Source organism: Solanum lycopersicum, chromosome 1, assembly GCF_036512215.1.
Source record: "Solanum lycopersicum chromosome 1, SLM_r2.1".
Classification (NCBI taxonomy): domain Eukaryota; kingdom Viridiplantae; phylum Streptophyta; class Magnoliopsida; order Solanales; family Solanaceae; genus Solanum; species Solanum lycopersicum.
The window spans coordinates 14673413-14687292 of record NC_090800.1 but is presented as its reverse complement, the minus strand read 5'-3'; the positions used below and the strand labels follow the sequence as shown (position 1 = coordinate 14687292).

At 35.0% G+C, this 13880-nt stretch overlaps 1 long non-coding RNA gene across 1 annotated transcript; it reads right to left on the bottom strand.

The window, feature by feature from the left end:
* Nucleotides 1-514: 514 nt before the first annotated feature.
* Nucleotides 515-3964, bottom strand: LOC138340809 (uncharacterized). Its single transcript, XR_011213659.1, has 2 exons — nucleotides 3688-3964; nucleotides 515-787 (listed from the first exon to the last, which is right to left on the bottom strand). It is a non-coding gene; the product is annotated as an uncharacterized lncRNA (long non-coding RNA).
* Nucleotides 3965-13880: the final 9916 nt, after the last annotated feature.

Here is a 13880-nt window from a genome sequence, read left to right as displayed (position 1 = left end):
GTATAAACCCCTTCTTTTCAAGCTCCTCTTTGTTGCCGGACTTGGTTGGCCACATATTGGCTCATCATTCAGTAGCCTCACAGAACTCAACATTAGTGACCTCTCCTTTTTGTTGCATATTCAGTGCATTAGTTATCTCTGGATCTTCAACATTCTTTCTAGTTGGTCGACCTCTAACTGCTTTTCGTGGAGGTATGATTATCTGAAACACATGCAAGCATGAATTACATAGGCAAAGTTTTAGAGATAAACCCTAACGCATGAAAAGTAATATGAAAGAACTAACTAAGACTCTACAAACGGTTTCATACACGCCATAGGACTCTTGAACATTATGCTCTGATACCAAGTTTGTCACGTCCCAAGACTTTACCCTAGGCAGGTGTGGCACTCAGGTACCATTGATGGCCTCGAGCAAAATCTTGGCCTAACATACTTAAACTAGCGGAAGACAACAAATTTATTTAAAATGATAAAAGAACTTATGTCAACTTCATAACAAAAATAGCTGGGAATATCTTAAAAGGTTTAACCATTTAACATGGCCAAAATGGCAATCCAAGTCTTTAACATAAGAATGAAAAGGTAAAGACTACTTAACTACTAACTGTCTACAAAGCCCCTAAACTTACAAAGATGAATGTTGGGAAAATTTCCACAACATTATATTGAACTAACTAGAAAGAAATAAAAGATTTCCTCGGGAATGCGATGTGGCTCTCCAACTGACTCTAGGGTGCTTAGCTGGATCACAAGTGTGCTAGATGTCGATCCTTGTTACCTACGTCTGCATCATGAAATAATGTAGGTCAAGTGGTATCACAACATTGAACGTACAAGTATGTGAGTTGGACTGACAAACGACACTTAATCTTGAAAAGTAGTAAGAAAGGACATTTACCTTGGCTCTGTTCAACCTCATGATTTACTAACCCTTATTCAATTTGTTTAGTTTTAAAGGAAATGCAATAAAAAGAAAAGAACAGTGAAACATGTTGTAAACTCTTAATGTATACCAGTATACAAAAAATATTTGAGATGTATGTAATAATACAAATAACTAATGTGTGTGGAGATACGATACTCCTCTGGAAGCTTCTTTAAGCTACGACCATCACATAAGAGCAATAGTGATGTTACATCGTTACTGGGTCCACGTTTCCCAACCATCCTAACCTTTCTAGAGTATAAGACATAAACTTCCTAATTGATCCACTAATAGACTTTGAAAAGGGTTCATCTAAAAATTATGACCCTCTTTTACCTATCCACATTGGTGTGGAATATTACTCCCAAAAATATATATTGGCTCTTATGTTATACAAATATATTGATTTTGTTATTTCAGAATATTTCTCAAACATAGCTTTAAAAATATCTCTTGGAAATCATAGTTTCGGTGCCTGTTTAAATTTTAAGACATTTGATTGCTCTTTGAAGAAACTTAGTCCCTACTTACTCTTGAAGAAAGGAATTTCAACTGAACTCTTTACTCTTTTCTCAACTTATAGCTTCAGCCTTATAACAAAGTATTAATGTTTGTGGCAGACTCTAAAACTCTTTAAGAATTTACTTTTTCTTACTTCTTAAATTTTAAATTTGACTCCTAACTTCGTTGTCTTTGATCTTAAATTTTCCTGAATTTGGTTATGGATTCAAGGATCATGATCTCACATTTATGGATGATTTCATGTTTAGATGTACTTAGACTGTTTGATTCAACTTGAAATGATAGGTACATCATTTAGGAACAAGTACAAAAAGATTGCGGAGGAATGGGAACTCTTGGTGACCCTAGCTCTCAAAGAGGCATGGGGCTCCAGAGCCTAACGGATAGAAACTGTCATCACACACTTTTGTTGGCGCAACCTGCCAGGGCATGACGTATAGTGTTTGTCTTGAGGGCCTCTGGTTGGCGTGGCGCCCTAGGGCTTTTCAGTGGGGTTTTGTGACTTTTCTCTCTAATTTTCAACTCTAAACCTCCCAAACTTCCATGAATATTATCACAAACACTTAGGATCACTAAAATCCTCAATACCCAATAGTTTAGACTCTTAAAACAACTCTGAAAACTAATCAAAACTACTAAAGGTACATTACTACTCTACGAACAAGATATCGACAATTGTTCATCAAGAACTTCATAATTCATCATTCAATCGATATAAAACTTGTTGAGTTAAACATATTAGTTTGTGGGTTAATAAACCCAACACTGAGAGATCACACATACCTCTATAGGGATCACCCCCAAAGAATTCCACTAGCGAAACCTTAGCGTTCTTGAAGAATTCTTGATCTTCCTCTTCTCTTCTCTCTTCCCCAAAGCCTTTAGCATCATAAACTTTTCTAAAACTTAATTCAGACTTGGTTTTAACCCCACTAAACCCTTATAATAAATTGGGCAATACAAGGACGAAAATATTATTTTACCCTTACTAAAATCTAGATTCAACTTCCTTGGTCCAACATTCGAAAGGCATATCTCCTTCATACGACATCAAAAATGCGCAATCTCAGCACGTTGGAAATATCTTCCCAAGGGTATTAATAACAATATAAAGAACTCAGCCTAACTCCTCTTGAGTTAGGATTTGTGGCCGTTTTTGAATTGACCAAGACTCACTTTTTCAAAATTACAAAATTTTCCAGATTTCCATATTTAGTTCAAAAAATGATTATTCTTGGTTTCTCAGTTCATTCATAGTTATTTGAAGTTATGAGAGGTTACACATTGTCTCCCAGACCGAATGTTCTTGCTCTTCTTACCATGGTAGGGCCATGGTTGAGTTATAGTGGATCTGCTAGCTAATGTCTATCTAGACCATCATACTATAGGGGCACATAGGTAAGGGATAATGAGATTGCTTGTAGAAACCCAAGCTTAATACGATAGAACTTCCATCTCAATATGCTCTCAGTGCTAAGCGTATATCAAACGAAATATTTGTTAAGTCTTTGCTTATGTTATGATTAAAAGACATGGGTAGTATCCACATATTTTTTCATTAGATAGATTCTTAGACCATGTGTGAAAAAGCCTTTCATTATCAATGTTCTTTTAATAATAGCTTTTCAGGCCCATAGTCATTAACTTCATGTTAGATATACCCCTAATACTAATGGAAATAGTAAAAAAATATGGTCTGTAATCATTGATGACATATCTGGTACCATACTAATCAAGACCTAATATAGGAAAATAGCTCAAAAAGCATTGAGGGAAATTATTGATGCCATGTCAAGTGGCCGCGCATCATAGAATATATAGACAATATAATCTAAAAGATTTCTTGAATCATAAACATACTTCCATGAACATGCATTCTATTTGATAATTCATAATCTTCATCGTGTCTTCAAAGTCAATGCATCTTTCAACTCACTTACATCTATTTCATGAAGAGAACACATGCACAATATTAAAAATTTATCTTTCATAGGTACCCACTTTATATTAACATAGATTTAAAAACAAGGGTTGTGCATGGTTTCATGGAAAATAAACTTAAAACCATGCAATTGATTCAAATCATGCATATAAGTTCATCAATCAAATAAATCAACATTAAAAGGAATCCATGACATGAAAGGAAAACCTTACTCCATTGGAGAATTCTAAATTTATAAATTTTAAAATTGGGGAACTGCATGGAGGAAAGGGATTCATGGATAAAATTATCATACCTTGATAACAAAATGTTGAAGCAATTGAGGATTAGCAGGCTTGATCTTGAAACGATAGCTTTCTTCTTCAACTTTTAGAAAGAGAAATATTTGAGAGGAAAAACATGATATTTTCTTTATAATTTAAGAGAATGAATTGAGTTTGGGTGTTTTGGAGGTTTAGAATCAAAACATAAAGCTTTGGGTAGAAGAAAATTTGGCATGCTATTGAGTTAAACAATTGGGGAAAATATCAAATTTTTTGTAACAAAAAATTGTTGGATTACATCAATGAGGCCTTCACGGGCCGTCATGTACTCACATAGCCCATCAAATGGGTCGTGATGAATACTTTCCCATAGCGCTTTACTACTTTGGTCATAACTTTTTATTCCAAGTATAAAATTTCGAAAACTTGGCGGCATTGGAAATACTACTCAAAAACATTAATTTGATAAGTTTGGGTTACCTAATTCATTATGTGCTAAACCTTATGCCGGTTGGAGTTTACCCTTATCTCTTATGTTTGATGAAAACCCTTCAAAATGATTTCACATGCTGTTTTGAGGCATGTTGTCCTTGACTAGTGGTTCGAGGTAATCCCGTACATAACTTGTTCCCTTCACGACCACTTTTATAGGCCGTCTGTTTTTTCAAAATGCATATAGGGGTTTGCGTGAGGGAGCATTCTTGAGGCATGTTTTGTTTCCTTGTCAGGAGCACCAAAACGAGTTGTGGTACCCTTCACCACACATCTAGGGATCCATGGAGGATCTCATGGTCTAGAATCTGTTATTGACAAGTTTGTTAGACCTCTTCCAAGGCTTTCTCAAATTTTATGTGTTACAATTAACTATTAAGTTCTTTAAACTTATATTAAACTATGGAAATTGATAAACAAAAACATTTTATTGTATTGGTGCATTCATCCAACCAATTTTTCTTTCTTTAAGGAATGAGAAAATGCTACAATTTGAATTTCCTTAAAAGATTTTTCTATAATATATCAATCCTTATGGTATTCGACCCTGAATTATCGTTGGATATTTAATTTCTACATCCACTTTCCCTTTTATTTTTGTTAGGGAGGATATTTTATAGTTCATAACATATTTTGGGCTTATTGTAGGATAGACTACTATTTCCTTAGATCAATGCACTTTGTGAATTTTGTATGACTCTTATGTCGTTAGGAAGGACTGGTCCTTCTTGACTAGAATATCACACTTGAGTCTCATACGAAGAGCCTTAGTTAAGGCCTTTTGTCTTATCTCCTATGGTTTTAGCCCCCCTATCTTCTGTTCGTACCTTTGCAACTTTGAAACGTTACTAGAGGTTATGTACCTTCTTTGTATTGGAGTGCTTCTAGCATCAAGACTTTTGCAATGCCATTCAGAGTGGATATTAATCCATGATTTATTTGAGACTATGTGATATTTTATTTGTATTGGATTCCCACTAGGCTCTCTTGCTACCTGGGCAGCTGACACCCTTAGGAGTAAACAGCCTGGATGACCTAGATATATGATATCCTCCATCGAATTTAAACGCCGCCGAGTCAATCTTGCGAGATGGGTGGCTTAACCTCGTAGAAGTTCACTATATTCCTAGGTGGCCTGGGTTGATTGTTTGCATTTCTAGCAGCGCTGGAGTAGACTAGTTGGGTGGATTGCCACTCTTCTTGTCTTGACTAGAACTATACTTATTATTGGTTGCTTGGGATTGGAACACGATGTTTTGGAGTTATTATATTGGTTATTCTACTTTATGGATTTAGCTATTTTTAGTACCTATCAAGCTTATGGACTTAGCTATTTTTAGTACCTTCTGGGCTTATGGAGTCCAATTAGATTATGTTTAGAAGTACTTAGATTTTCTTATGTATACTCATGTTCTTTCGATTCATATTCTCCTCGACCTCTATTTATGCTTATTGTATTTATCATTCTTGATCGGTAGGCCTATGATTCCTAATGAGTAACTTGTTTACTGGTTATTCTACGTTATGCATATTTTTCTGATACAACTTCTAGTACAAGCTACAATAACTAATCATTTGTGCCATCTTTTGCAACTTGTTGATATTAGAGACGAGGGCAAGAACTTGGTGACTTGGACCGATATGTATCCTTTAGTACATATGTTAGTTTGCCTTTTGCCTTTGAGATTACTTGTTGTGGTCCACTTTTGGGACTTGTATTTACATTATATGAAAACTGTGTACTTGTTCCTCCCAAGTTAGGGTAGGGTTTCCTTTGTATATACTTTTTGTTTGTTTTTTTTGTTTTTTTTTGTCTTATCTTATTTTTAGTATTACATTCTATGCAGCTCCACCGTTATGGACACTACTTCTCATTGTGGTTATGGGTTTTCTAAGTTACTAGTGTTAGTAGGTTTCATTATACTCATATAGTATGGTCGTGACATGTGGTTGGGAAAAATTAGCAATAACGTCAACTTCTTTAGCAAAAAACTCTTTCATTGTCTCCGATCAAAGAGGGAAAACTCTTGACAACAAATTTGACCCTGCTTTATTTAAATTACATTTGATTGATTTTCTAAGTTAATAAAAATAATTATTTTATCCATAATTATTATTATTATAGTTATAACACTATCATTGTCACATTTATAGAATTGTTAATAAAATACATTTTAACTAAAAATTCACTTCTAAGAATTTATTTTAAATTTAAATTGATTGCCATCGTTTTATTTCTAATTTCATACATAATAAATTTATATAAATCATTTAGGATATTTTTAAATAAGTATATTTTTACATACGAATTATACATTACACTTGTTATTCAATTACAAGACCAAATGAATTGATTTATATAGCGAAAAGACCCATATTTTCATACAAGTAATAACCCAAATCTTCACAAGAATCCTAAAAACAAGGGCCCAAAAGAAACATCCTAAATATAAACCCATCATCCCTCTTCACAATGCCTGCTACCCACTTTATCCCCGTTTAACTATCTAAAAGACACTTTTTCTTTTAAATATTTAGGGTCTTATCTCCCCCCCCCCCCTCGCCCCCAGATCCATCCGTAATTCGAGAAATGATTTTGGCGATTAAGGTTCAAACATTTGAAGCCAAATGCATGAAAAGGCGAGATGAAGCACATTAGGAGATTCATCGAAAGATCTTGGAAAGCCTGACTTTTGTCTCCAAATGAAATAGGCATTGTGATTTGAGCTAAAGTTAGGGAAACTACAAAACAATTTGAATGAGAGAGAAATGAAAAAGTCCTTAAAATTAGAATGATCTGACTGACACATATTTTAGTTTTGAGAGAACACTTGACCGTTGAGAAGAATAATTTCTAGATTTTGGGGGTTTTCAACTTTTCTTTTGAATTTGATAATTTTAATCCAAAATGTTTTACTTGTAATTGCTTAATTTCACGTTACCTATGGTGCTTTTCATTGAAAATACATTTTTGTTTTTGTATTTTGTGATTTGTGTCTAAAACCCCAAGATCATGGGGTGTATTTATAGTTTGTATTGTTTAATGTTTCCTTTTTCGGATGTTAATACATGAATTTGGGATGATTATTATGGGGATAAATTTTGGGTTAAGGGTTCTAACTTAATTTCTACCTCTAGTTTTTGGTCGATGCTCGAAAGAGTTTTGTTATAGTGGGTAGTAATCCAATACTAGAAATTTAAGATTAATAATGTAACTTACTTTAAAATAGAGGTTGTGGGCCAGATCTACTTGAAAATAGAGGTTGTGGGCCATATCTCTTTTCCCTATTTGTGCGTCAATAGAGTGAATAGAATATGGTATTTGATTGTCTATATTCTCATCTACATGGGATGGGATGAATATTCTATGAGTCTATGAATTTATATTAAAGATGATTAGCCTCATTGAAGATGGCCTAGCATATTCATGAATGTTCATCACTATAGACTAGCACAATTATCCATATGTGATATTGATTTTTCATCCCCCACCCTAGATTGCTTTTTAACTCGTACTTCCCAAATATTTTAGTTTAACTATGACAATTGATAACTAAATATTTTTATTGAATTGGTGAATCATCCACCCAACTGTTCATTCTATATTACGAAAGAACAATATTACAATATGAATTTGCTGAAAAGAATTCTCTATGATGTACCATTCCCTAGAAGATTCGACCTGGACACATTGTTGGGTGTTTATTGACTACGACCACTGTCCCTTTTAATTGGTTTTAAGGAGGATATATGATATTCATCAACATGTTTTATTTGTATTATTCTAGGATAGGCTATTGTCTCCTTAAAAAAATGAACCATATGATATTTGTATGTGTCTTACATTATTCGGATAGTTTAGGTTTTATTGTCTTATTTCCTTTCCTCTACGAATCTGATGTGTAAGTAGAGGTTATTTACCTTCTTTGTATTAGAGTCCTACCATCTTGGATCCTCTTGCGATACCATTGAGAGTTAATTTTAATCCACGGTTGCTTGGAGCCTACGTGAAATTATCTTTGGAATGAATTCCCCTGGGAATTATTTCTACATGGGATGCATGCACCTATACGAGTAGACTTGCTAGGCGTCCTAGATATCTGAGATCCTATACAGAGTTGACAGATCTCCAAGTCACTCTTTCTAGATGGGTGGCATACGCCCCAAGAAGTGGATATCATGGCTAGGCGACCTAGTTTGATTGATATTTTTTCTAGCGAGGCTAGGATTTGACTAGTAAGGTTGATCGCCACTTTTCCTATCTTGACTTGAACATTACTAGCTCTTGTTTACCTTGGATGTTTTTGAGTTCTTATATTGTTTATTCTTCTATCTTGTGGACTTAGCTATTTTTTGTACCTGACAGGCCTATGGGGCTACGTTAAGAGTTTATCGAACTTGCGCAATAGTACTTTCTAGGCATATGGGCTGTAGTTTGGTTTAGTGTCAAAGAACTAAGATTTTATTTTGGTATGATCGAATGGTTTATTTCCATATTCGCCTCGACCTCTATTTGCGTCTGGACTATATCTTTTCTGATTCATTTTTCCTTTCTTGATCGTACGACCTATGATGTCTAATGGGTGCCTTGTTTTGGAACTTATACTACAAGATTCATACTATTGCATTGAAAGTCCTAGTACCAACTACAAGCAATAATCATTCGTATCATCTATTGCAGCTTGTGGATATCAGATACAAGGGTGAGCAGTTGGTGTCATGGACAAACATGTGTCCTTTTATACATGTCACTCCCTGAGCTACAACCAAGATGCGGACATGGGACCTAGGACCATAAGTGATCCCAAGCTAACTGTGCTAGCATGATCATGAGCATGCAAAAGAATATAAAATATTAGGGAAGATAAATCATTTTTTGAATAAAAAGATGGGGAATACCCATATATTATAGATGAAATATTTGAAATACTTACAAGTTTAATACAAAGAATATATTAACTCAATGCTAAGCTAAAACAAACTATGTCTGAAAATAGCCTCTAAACTGACTGAAAATGTTTGGACGGCACCATGTAAGTCTAGAAAAACTTAAACTAAAGGACTAAATATTAAAGATAAACTCATAACTATTTGTCCTCGAAGAATTAGGACTCACCACTAAATCAGCTGAATTGGAGATATGAAATTGATCTAAGCGCAATTTGGATGCTGAGAACCTGAACCTACATCATGAGAAGATCACACCTATGTTACATTACTTGAAGGTATTGAGCATGTAGGATAGACTAAAACAAAAAAAAACATAACCGATCAAGCACAAAAGCAAGTATAACAATCGGAACATGATATATACTAAATTCTGATGTAACTAGATGCAATGGCCAATTTATAATATTCTAAAACTTGATACTAAATACACTGATAAATGGTCAATCAATATAGTATTACTGAATTGTGGGAGTTACTAATAACTGATAATAAAACCACATGAACTAGATGTGGACTCCAATGTATATTCTTCATCGAGAGAACTCAATATACCCTACCAGAGGTATAAAGGCATGCTGGCGTTGTCACAAAATTGAATTCCACCATAGGGGACTTACAACCTACTTGGCTAGTAGTTTTGGAACTATTTAGGTACGTTGAACCTTAGTTCAAGTCGGTATTATGCTATTCCAAATGAATTAAGTGCTTAAGACACTATAATTGAATTTATGTAAATACTAGATAACTAAAAACATAACATGCAAATTGAGAATGCAAAAATTAATCTGATAATTGTGCATTAATAAAACAGGCATGTATACCTGAAATAACAAAAAATTTAACCTAGCATGTGAATTCAAAAACTAAACAAATACTTAGCTAGGGTTCTTAAATTAATATAATAAATTGAATAATAACTTTACAATCAGATTTGGAACATATATCTAACTAATTCTTGATGTTCTGTTGTAATTCTACAAACCCTGCGTTTACACATATTATGAGAATCAAGAACTGACATAAAACTAGGGATCTAATGGGTGAAAAGAACCCACCACTGAAATCCCACATGCCTCCTGGTGATAAAATCCACTAAGAAATATTTGGATTTCTGGATTGAAACTACTGGAACTTTATTGCGTTCTTGAACTACGATCTTACCTTATTCTCTTTTCTTATTTCTAATTTTCTATGTTTTGATTGTGATTTTGACTTAGGAAAGTTCTTGTTATGTTTCCAGGCTTAAACTGGTTAAAATCTGATGATTTAGGTCAAAAACGACGTATCTTAGGGGTGAAAAAAACAAGTAAACGACCAAAAGACCCTTGAGTTAATTGTTGTCGGACTAAATAAAGACCTGGACTTACATGTTGCAGTTCAGTCGATGTTCCATCGTTTGGGTCAATAGGCTGGGTCTGCTTGACATGACATAACAAAAATGGGCATAATGTCTTACTTAGAGGTTGTATTTTAAAGAACTATGTGCCTACGGAAAGATAATTTAATTATCTATCTATTTAAAGTTCATTAGACACCTAATTCGTTTTGTGTTAAGAGTTATGAATATATGAAGTTGACTCGACAATATTTTCCGTCTAACTATGTGCTAATTTTGACCTATGTCTATGGGTCCATCTACAGACCGTAGTGGTCAAATGTGGTTCATGTTATAGGCTAGGTAAATGGGGTGTTGATACACAGACACAGTCTACGGATCATAGTCTGACTTACGGACCATAGGTCTGTTCGTGGATCGACACTTAGTGAATTTTTTTGGGTTGCGTCATGAGAGAGGTTCAGTTACAAACGACGGATGTGCAATACGGGGCGTAGATCAGAATACAATCAATCAATATTGATCATCGATTTCACGTGCAGATTTCTGAAAAGCCAATTTTTTGTCTGTTTTTGATAAGAGATGTTACATTATCTCCCCCCCCTGGGAACATTCCTCTTCTAATGAAGACTAAACTAGGTGAAATACACAGAGAGAGGTGAAATCCCTACTAGTAAACACTGAGAACTAAATTTCTAATAGAACTGAGTTCCATGAACATGAAAATACATTTAAAATGCAAGTACAAACGGACGGAACATGATTTTAAGACTAAATTAGTACATGAATGACTGAAAATTGAAGAGGAACTATTGCCTCAACCTAGAGAGGAATAGGAAGGATATAGGTGAGAATACTTGGCTTTCATGGTTACTTCTACTTCCCAAGTAGCTCCCTCTATGGACTGACTCCTCGACAAAACCTTGATTGAACTAACTTTTTTGTTTCTCAACCTTCTAACTTGAAGTTCAAGAATCTCCACTGGTACATCCTCATAAGAAAGAGTTTCTTTTACCTTAACACTCTCTTATGGCAATACCGAGGTTGGGTCACCCACATAGTTCTTCAGGAGCAAGATGTGGAAGACCAGATGCACTGCTACAAAGACTGTTTGAAACTCTAACTCATATTACACTTTCTCAACCATTTTCAAGATCTTGTATGGGACTACATGTCTAGGATTGAGCTTCCCTTTCTTGCCAAACGTCATAACCCCTTTCATATGTGACACTTTCAGGAAAACCAAATCATCAACTTTGAACTCTAGTTCCCTTCTCCTTGTATCTTCATATGATTTTATACAAATCTTGGTTGCCTTAAGTGTATATCTAATGATTTGCACTTTCTCCATAGCATAATGGACTGAATCTTGACCTATTTAAGTTACTTCACCTATATAAGACTAACCACCAAGAGATCTACATATACACCCATACAGTGCCTCATAAGGGTCCATTTGAATGTTAGAATGGTAGCTGTTGTTGTAGGCGAACTCAATAAGAGGAAGGTGATTATTCCAACTACCCTAGAAATCGATCACACATGCTTTCGACATATCCTCTAGGGTATGAGTAGTACGCTCTGCCTATCCATTTGTCTGCGGATTAAATGTTGTGTTAAGGTTAACCTATGTACCAAGACCCTTCTACAATTACTTCCAGAAATGGGAGAAAAACTGTAGTCTTCTATTTTAGATGATAGACAAAGGAACCCTATGCAATCTAACAATTTCATTAATGTAAAGCTTGGCATAGTATTCTTTTGAATTTGTAGTGTTGACCTCCAAAAATCGAGAAGACTTTGTAAGCCGAATGGAGTAATGCTTTCTGTGAGTACGTCGTAACCTTGTTCTGAAATCCATATTGATAACTTCCCATACAAAGTAGGAATGTCGATCTCTTGAGTCACACCCCCTTGTTTCTTATGTTCTATATTGACTTGTTGGCAATTGGGGAACTTACTAACAAAATCTTCTATATCCCCCTTCATGCCATTCAACCAATACACTTCCCTAGATCGAGTATATTAGTGGGACCTTGATGAATATAATATCTGGAGTAATTGGCTTCTACAACAATATGTTGTCTCAACTCGCCAACATCAGGAACACACAATGTACCATCGTAGTGAAGTAACATCTCCCCCTTGGGAGATAACCTCATCTCTTATTATGGATTGCACCCTTAAGTTCAAGCAATATTGGATCATTGTCTTGCTTTTTCTTAACCTTCACTAACAAACAAGATTATGCCCCATTCTGCACAGTTAAACCACTGTATGATATGCTCATAAGACGAACTTCTAAGCGAGACGAACTCCTAAGTGAGCAAGCTTGTGAACATCCATCACTAGATCCTTTCTTTCTTCCTCAACATTGGCTACACTACCATAGATAATCGACTAAGAGCATCTGCTAATACTATATTTGCCTTACCAGGATAGTAATGCACGATCAAATCATAATCCTTAAGGAACTCAAGCCATCTCCTCTGGCGAAGATTCACCTCCTTCTTGGTGAACACAAACTGAAGGCTCTTATGGTTAGTGAACACATCTAAATAAAAATCATGCAAGTAGTGTGTCCAGATTTTGAGTTCAAACACCACTACTACAAGATCTAGGTCATGAGTTGGATAGTTCTTCTCATGAACCTTATGTTTTCTAGAAGCATAAGATATAACGTTATCTCGTTGCATCAACACAAAACAAAGGCCAACTTTGGATGCATCACAATAGATCAAATAACCATCAGAACCCTCTAGTAGAGTCAAGATAGGAGGTGCAGTGAATCTAGTTTTCAATTCTGCAGAGCTTTTCTCATATTCATCTGATCGTTGAAATTTGAGCAATTTTTAAGTCAACCTTTTCAATGGTGAGGCTATGGATGAAAATCCTTCCATAAACCTTCTATAATATCCTACTAGACCTAAGAAACACATGATATCTGTAGCAGAGGTAGGTCTTGGACATTGTGTCAATGCTTCTATCTTCTTCGGATCCACATGGATTTCCTCGCGGGATATAATATTGCCAAGAAAAGTAACGGATTGAATCAAGAAATCATATTTGCTAAAATTAGTGAATAACTGGCAATATGAGAGAGTCTACAGAACAACTTTCAAATGACTTGCATGTTTCTCCTCTTTCCTAGAGTAAATGAGGACATCATCAATAAAGAGGATAACAAAAAATTCCAAGTAACACCCTATTCATTAAATCCATGAAAGCTATACCAGCATTAGTTAGTCCAAACAACATAACTACAAATTCATACTGACCACAAGAGTTCTGAAGGCTGCTTTTTGAATGTCATTATCTCTTACTCTGAGCGGATGATAACCCGATCTGAGGTCTATCTTGAAAAAGTGACAATCACTCGGAAATTGGTCAAACAAGTCATCAATCCTGGTGATAGGATACTTACTCTTGATTCTGACCTGTTCAACT